Raw genomic sequence first — 8,448 nt, 5'->3', positions numbered from 1 at the left:
TAAAACAACTTTTTCGTCTAGAATTTTATTTTAAATTGGTTGGCCGGTTGCTCTATTCGAACTCAAACTTTATTTATCGTCTGCCGTTTTATTTTTTTAGTCAACGCTCTTTAATCTTTTTAGCATATGAAAGTTATTTCTTTCGCCGTGTTTGTTTTAGAAAGTGTGTTATTCCGAATCCCAATCGGCTGCATTATTTTTTCTTTCATTACCAACGCTCATATATTCGTTTTTGTGCGACTCATTATGTTTATTCTGTTGAACTTTTCTATTTTACATTGTCACTTCTCTAGAATAGGTAAGTTTTCGAATTTAAACTCTTCTTATCCCTCCTTTTTATACTTTTGAAATACATTTTGTACAATTAAAAGAGCACGCTAAATTAAGACAGTTTAGATTTTTTTAAATGATCACGTTATATTAAGATTGTTTAGATTTCTTTAAATAAACACGTTATTTTAAGACTGTTTAGATTTCTTTAAATAAACACGTTAAATTAAGATTGTTTAGATTTCGTTAAATGAAACAAAAGTTCGAGAACTAAGAAAGTTTACTCTTTTAATGATTTTAACTGAATAATAATCTGTTCAAATTAGTTCCGTGTAAAAGTATTTTTTTCTCTAAACAGTTGTTAATTTCAATAGACAAAATGTTGGTTAATGTTCGAAATAAACAAATTGGAAAATCGAAAATTTTAATAAATAAACATTGCACGGAATAAGAAATAAATTGATACCTTTATGCTTTTGGAGAAACGGAGCCCGAGATTGGGGTACTTTGGTCCGCATTAAGAAAACCTTAAACCTTTTGTTACAATTGCAATGATGAATATTATCAATATTGTAACAAACTTATACTTCATCACCATTTACGCCAGAACCATCTAAATTTTTGCAAGAATCAGCACAAGTCAGAGCTCAATATTTCTATCAACAGACTATTTCTTTTGAAGTCTTTAAAGAGTGGACAACGTATCTGAGTTCTTGGTTTTGAAAAAATGCTAACATATTTTTCTCTTTGTGACAAAAAAATAAAATAAAATAAAATAAATAAAAACATCTGTAATTAATTCTGAACTAAAAGAGCAGAGGAGTTCAATTTACTATACTAATCTTGATGTTAAAACCGGGGGAAAATAAAAGAGTTTTAGACACCTAAAAATTAACTCAGCATTGTTTTATAATAAAATTTGATCAATGTAACTTCCATAGTATATCGTTGTTGGATTTGTGCGACTATAAATTCTATGCTTGAGAACGATACTAAGTGTCCCGTGATCCAACATCCTCGACTTCCTCTGTATATTAAAGATGCAGTACAATCAGAAAGGTGTATATTACTCTGCACGAAATATTCATTTAAGAATAATATTTACAATTTTACTTAATCTACGAAACTCTTTCATTATGAGCATTAGTTTTGAATTATACTAACTTATGCAAATATTAAACTAATAGAAATACATTTAAATTAGAGACGATAAAAATGTATGCTTATGAAGTAAGTTTTAAGATCCATATGTGAAACCTCGTGATAATAATAATAGTTCTTTGTTTCTGTAATTTTCCTTAACCGGCCACTTAATTGACCCGCCCTTCCCCCCAAAAAAAAACCTTTTATTTATTTTTTTTTTTAATCGAGTAATCGTGGTTTGATTTTAACTACTTCTATGTTTCTACCTTAATTATGAGTTCCTTTGTTGAACTATATTCATGTATAAGGTAGAATCCATGTCAATTCAACCAGGGGGTTCACCTTGATGGTTCTTGATTTTTTTTTCTTTTTTTGAGTTAAACATAAGTTAAAATTCGGTAAAAAAAATTGTTATAAGCGTGTTTTTTTTTTTTTTTTTTCGGTTTTGTCCCCCCAAAAAAAACCTGGACCGAGATACAGACCATCAAACATAGCATGTCGGACATCATTTCTCACTTGCGATTTTTGGCAAAATTTGTGAAGTTCCTTATTTCTAGAACGGTACAACATATTTTGTTGCGGAATGTTTCATGTAAAGTTTTTTTTTTTTTTTTTTTTTGAGGCGTGCACCTTTTTGAAATGCCAATGTTTAGTTTTTTCCGGCATGTTTTTTAAAAAAAGAATAAAATAAAATTTTTTTCCTCAAAAACGCCAATTTTAATTTTTTTAAATTTTTCTACCGTTGATCTAAATTTTTCTACCCATTGATAACTATATTCCCTGAAAAGGAGAGCTTCCACTTTATTTATAATAGGTTTTAAAAGCGTTTCAAAAATTCAGGAATTTTTCTACAATCGTACCAACAACGGTTGATCTACTGCATGTCCTAAACAGTACAACATGCTATTTTGGATTTGAAAAAAGCGTTACTTGTAGTCTAGAAACAGATACCTACAAAGTTTATCATGTTTTAAGCATTGCTAGAAGTTGGTTGCTACATATATTAACTTAGGCGGAATTTCTATTTGCTGTATATGTTAACGATTAAATAAATCTCTAACCATAATGGCATATCAAAATACCAAAATACTACACTACGCTATAAAAACGATTCAGAAACGTTCCTGGAAAATAATAGGCAGCTGATGTGGCGAATTTCTGCCAGTAATATATTATGCAAAAAACAGGAATATTTTCCTCTAAAAGTCAACGCCCTCCTGAAATGATCCTTTAATCTTTCTAAAAAACACAGAAATATCTCGGGTGTTAAAGCCAATAATGTTTCTCGAGTTTGTAGAGAAAACTTAATTATTAACTTGCCAAGAAAGCTCCAGAAGCATTATCGCAATCATGACCACAGCTAATGCAGAATTTTAAGTACCAAGCTCGCTTGCCAGCAATTCTTGCAAAGCAGCGGATTCCAGACGCTTATTCGCTTCCATTGGGAGCTTAGTCAAACTAGATGGGCCATTAGTGCGCTGTAGCCAATACACTTAATAAATACGCTCAGTTACTCTTTAAACTTGTAGGTAAAAATATTTTTCACAGCAGCAAGAAGTCTGCATCTCATAATAATTCAGGAAGTGTTTTGACAAAGATTCTTAGTTTTCCCACGAAATTGGTGAAAACCTGCGAAATCTCGAAACGTTTCGGAATTGTTTTAGTGTAGATGATCATTTTCAACTTATTTATACGTATTTTACAGAGACACATTACTATTCAAATTGAGAGGAAAAGATTTGTTTTACTCCCCTTCCACCAGCTGCTATTATTATTATTATTATTTCCAACGCACCAATTTTCAACATCTGCCTTGCGCAGCTGCTATTGTTTTTTTTTTCTTTGTTTTATTTAATTTCTTGCTTCTCTTTCAAAAGAGTTATGAAATAGGCAGTACAAATTTCGTCATTTTGGATATTTTGCTCATATAATTAGTTTTTAATTAACTTTGTTAGAGACTGCAACTGTTCCCCTTCTGAACGAAATAAGACCCTTTTTTTTTTTTTTTTTTTTTTTTTTTTAAATTAAGTAATTCGATAGATTTTTTAATTTTAAAGTATTTCAGCATTCTTCTTTTTTTTTTAATTAGGAATTGTCCAACAATTCCGAAATTTTCAAATTTTGTCTTAAAATTTCGAGTTTTGACCCAAATTTCCCAAAGTGTTCACTATTTTATTCCATACTTACGCAAAAAAAAAGAAAAAGAAAATTCAGCATAAAAATGAAACCTTTCAGGAGATATAAGCAGGCAGCATTGAGAAAACTACGCAGATCCTAATTACAGCAATACGATGCTGCCAGAGTACGTTTGTCCGAACCATAGTCAATAATTAAAATCCTAATACGCCATAAAAATACAGCTCATTAGAAAAATTAAGGCACTTAAACTAGGCTAACAGTGCTTTGTTCACCCAAATTCATAAGTTCATTTTTTTTTTTAGTAAAGTTGTTGTTGTAGAAATTTGGTGATAACATTTTTGTACCTAACTAAATTTCAAATAGAATTTTACTTCTGTAACTCAAAATAATAATGTAAAAAATAAAAACCAGACAAGAGCTTTGAAAAATATACAGAACAAAGAATAAATAAATTTAAAGGAAAAAAAGCGCAAAACTCTATTAGAAAAAAATAGATTTAACTGTGTCAAATCCTTTTTTTTGCGTGCCGAGAAGGGGGGGGGGGGAGTTGCGAAGTTCGTAATTTTTCCAGAGTGGGCCCGCGGAGGTCTGAAGTTTGAGAACGTCTGGTTTAGGACATGCAGTAGGCCAACCTTTGTTGGTACGATTTTTGCAAAATTTCCTAAATTTTTTGAAATGTTTCTTAAAACTGTTAAACAAAAAAGTAGAAGCTCTACTTTTCAGGAAATTGTAGAGTATATGGTAACGATCAACACTAAAGAAAATAAAAAATTTGAAATTGGCAGTTTTGAGAAAAATAAAAAAAAAAATGATTTTCTTTTAAATTTTTAAAAAATACTGTGGGGGGAAAAATAAATTCATATTTCAGAATGATTCACGTCTTTTAAAGAAAAAAAGGAAAAAAACCTTTTAAATAAAACAAACCACTACAAAATATGATGCACCGTTCTAGAGATAAGGAACTTAAAAGGATTGTCCAAAAATCGGAAATGTGAAACGATGCCCGATACGCCATTTTTGGTGGCCTGTATCACGGCCCAGGACTTTATTTTTTGAGGTCAAACCAAGAAACACGCTTACTTACTGTTTTCAAATAAATCGTAAACCAGCAACGAACCCCTGGTTGTATTTACATGAATTCTACAATTATTATTATTTTAGGCTTTGTGCATTTATGTGTGGTTATTATTCCTGATTTTTATAATAACGTTGAAAACATTTTCAACTTTTAATATTTGTGTGGGGGGAGAATGGGTACGTTGGACCAGTTTCAATTATTTTAATACTTAACTATTAATGTTTTTTATTTTATGACCAACAAGTAGCACCTATAGCTCTAAAAATCCTGTAATGAAATCACATGGTACAGTTATATTGAACAAATTTTGTCCCAGTAAGTGTTTATTTCAGTAGTCCTGAGTAATTTTAGAAAACTGCAACTTTATGTTTTTAATGATTTTCATCAAGATTGTGGAAAAAAAGTTGAACTCCTTTCTTAAAGTAAGATTTTTTAGTTCATAATAATTGGCATTTTTTTTTTTTCATTTTTTGTCAAAACGAAAAAAACTTATGACATCACTTTTTCAGACCAAGAACGTGGGGTAGGTTGGTACACTCTTTGTGAGGCACGTTGGACCGGACCAGTCGGCCCCCTTATTTTATTTTTTTTTTCTCTCTTAACTCTCATTAATTATAACCATATTCTAAATGTTTGTATATTATACATTCATTTCATTTCATGTTATACATGTTTCTAAACAATAATAATAATAATTTAGAGCAAAAAAAGCAAAGGTTTAACAAAAATTACAATAAATTAATTTTGCCTAAAAGGTTCATTTCATATTTGCACTTTTTTATTATTTATCTACTATAAGAACCGCTGCGAATTAAGAGTCAAACGAGATACCGATCAATTCAAAATTTTCCAAAGAAAACAATAGGACCAATCTCGTAATTGTGCAACTTTAATTAGCGGAGATATTAATTAAAACGTTAATTAACATAACGTTATTCAGGAATTTTTATTTCTTTCCTGTTGCCATTTTGCATATGCGTGAGCAAGTAAAATTCTAATAATTGTTTTAAAAGAGATTTTTTTTGGCTGCTGTCCAAATCTTAAAACAATGCTTCCATCTAGAATTTGATTTTAAATTAGTTTAAAATTGGTTGCCCTATTCGGACATAGCCTTTATTTTATCGTCTGTCCTTTTTTTATTTTTTACATTCAATGTTCTTAACTCTTTTCAGCATATGAAAGTTGTTTCTTTAGCTATGTTTATTGATTGTAGTGTAAGTTCACAGGCCCTCATATTTTTGTACACTTAGGATGTGCGACTAATTATGTTTATTTTGTTGGACTTTTTCCCGTCACATGGATGAGTTTTCGAATTGTAGCAAGTCTCTTTTTCTTTCCTGTTTCTATTTTTAAAATACAGTTTATATCGTTAAAAGAACATGTTACATTAAGATTGTTTGGATTTCTATGTGAAACAGAGTTGAACAAAAAATATTGTTTTTAAGGATTTTAACTAAAGCTAAATTGGAATCTGATGTCTTGGTATTAAATTAATGCTTATTAGTAGTTATTTAGTCTTGGTGCTTTAATTTCACGTAATCAACCAAAAAGTATCTGTCATTCTATGTAAAAAGCTAATTGTAATTGTGCATAAATAGTTCAGATATAATCTATCAGATGTAATTCATTTTAACGTGAGCACAGATTATAGTTGATAATGCATATATTTTCATCTTTTGTGCTAATTGAAAGTACTCATAACTTGTATCATTGATAACTATGATTAACGTTAAAGAGGTTTTTGCCAAAAATATGCTCTACTGGTGTTTTGCAAACCTTGCATTACGCTTATTTATTTACTCCTTAGCGCTTTAGAAACTGATGTCAGAGTAATACAAAAACATCAATTGGACATCTCTTTCATTTTTTAAGTAGCCCGTGCAACGCCGGGCACGCAGCTAGTTAAAATATAAAATTTGTTTCTGTTTAAAACAAAATATACTCATAAAATAATATTATAAGCAGGTTTATATGAACAATCGCTTAAATAGAAACTTTTTTGTAGAATTTTAACTCATTTTTAGCTTTTTCTCACCAACGTGTATTTATGCAATGTTATCACAATCTTTAAACATCTGTTTTGAGGAACCGTTTTTCTCATAATTTCCTATATTGTACACAGCATATAGACCATTAAGCTGAAATTGCGATGGTATTTTTTGTACTTCTTAGGTTTTTAGTTCCCCCCCCCCCCCAAAAAAAAAGAAACCTGTTAAAAATAATACTATAGTATATTCCAATCTAAGTTGGCACTGAAGGGAAAGGTACGAGATGTGCTACTCCGCGATGAGAAGTAGTTCTAGTAAATTTGGAGGTTTAAACGGGTGTAAATTCATAAATGAGGTGAAAAAAATAGAGAATGTATGTGGTTGAGATATATAGTTGAAGTTGTTGTGTGTTAAATATACTTAATTTGTAAGAATTTGATTACGAAAGGAAAATCAAAGCGCCGTAACTCTACTTCTGTCTTGGCGAAGATTTGAGTTTTCAAGGTTAACCTTGGCGGGCTTCCTGTGGATCGGCAAACCCCCCAGAACTCGTTTCTCCCCACTTCGCATCGCCCAAGGAAAAACATCTGATTGTCATTATGACTCTTGAATGAACTCTCCACATTGTGGTCAAAGCATTTCCGCCTGGTCTTTTTTCTCATTTATGCTTTCCATCGTTATTTCCAAGCAATTGAATACATTTTTAAAAAGTTTTCGTGAGCCTAAGAAACAAAAAATGAAATGAAAATATTAGTTTTCAATTATTTACATGCTGCAATTACAAACAACATCGGGACTTTTTTTTCTTTGAATTTGAGATTTATTACATGGTAGTTTCAAAAAGCTTTCGATTCTTACATAATAAGCCCAAACTTCAAGAAAATTATTGTGAAAAAATGAAAGAAACTCGAGTTTTGTTTGAATGCAACGAATACTTGTTGTGTACAAATAATTGCTATGGCAAAAGTCGTTTTTTTTTTCTTTTCTTTCTTTATTTATTTATTTTTTTTTTTTTTTTTTTTGATCACTTGAAAAGTTTATGGAGGAAAAAAAAATAATGCTCTCACGTATGTACAGATACACTATTACAAATTTACGCCAATGAACTGCTGGATGAAGAAGTTTTACTTTTTCATTTTAAATTTGAAACATACACATCTCCCTCGAAATCCGAAATTAATTCGCCCTACCCCCTCCAGGTTTAGAACCCCTACTTTAAATTAATTTTTTATAGGAAGTAAATTTACTCACTCCCAAAATATACCTATAAAGTAGGCTACATTAACTACGCTAAGGTAAGTAAAATAATTTTTAATAAATTGAGTTTCGGGGTTAATCATATACTTTCACAGTCACGCAAAATTGAGAGCCATAACATTTCTAGTATTTGCACAAACCTCGATGCATTTTCGTTTATTATTTTTAACTTTTTTCATGAATAAGTTAAGCCTGAAATCGACCCTTCTTTTTTGGAAAATTCAAAATTAATATCTTCTCTAACTCCGAAATAGTAATAGCTAATTGTTCCCATAAAGTTTCTAAGTTTTTTTATTTGAATAAAATTTTTTAAAAAGGGCAATCTTTTTTTTTCTTCCAAAACTGGTTATTTAATCTTGGATCTTTGCCGTTATTACTAGAGTGTATAAAAGGAAAACGCGTGTACAGGATTGAAGTATATTATTTTAGATAATAATACAACGTTGAGTTACACAAATTTGCCGAGAATTACAGACACGTGTTTCGGGGTTTCAAGGAACACCCAGTTTTAATGCAGAAAAGTGAGCACAATCTTTTTTTTTCGATGAAAAAGGGGCTCCTTGAAACCTCAAA

Source organism: Uloborus diversus, unplaced genomic scaffold (assembly GCF_026930045.1).
Source record: "Uloborus diversus isolate 005 unplaced genomic scaffold, Udiv.v.3.1 scaffold_17, whole genome shotgun sequence".
Classification (NCBI taxonomy): Eukaryota; Metazoa; Arthropoda; class Arachnida; order Araneae; family Uloboridae; genus Uloborus; species Uloborus diversus.
This window is presented reverse-complemented; position numbering follows the sequence as displayed.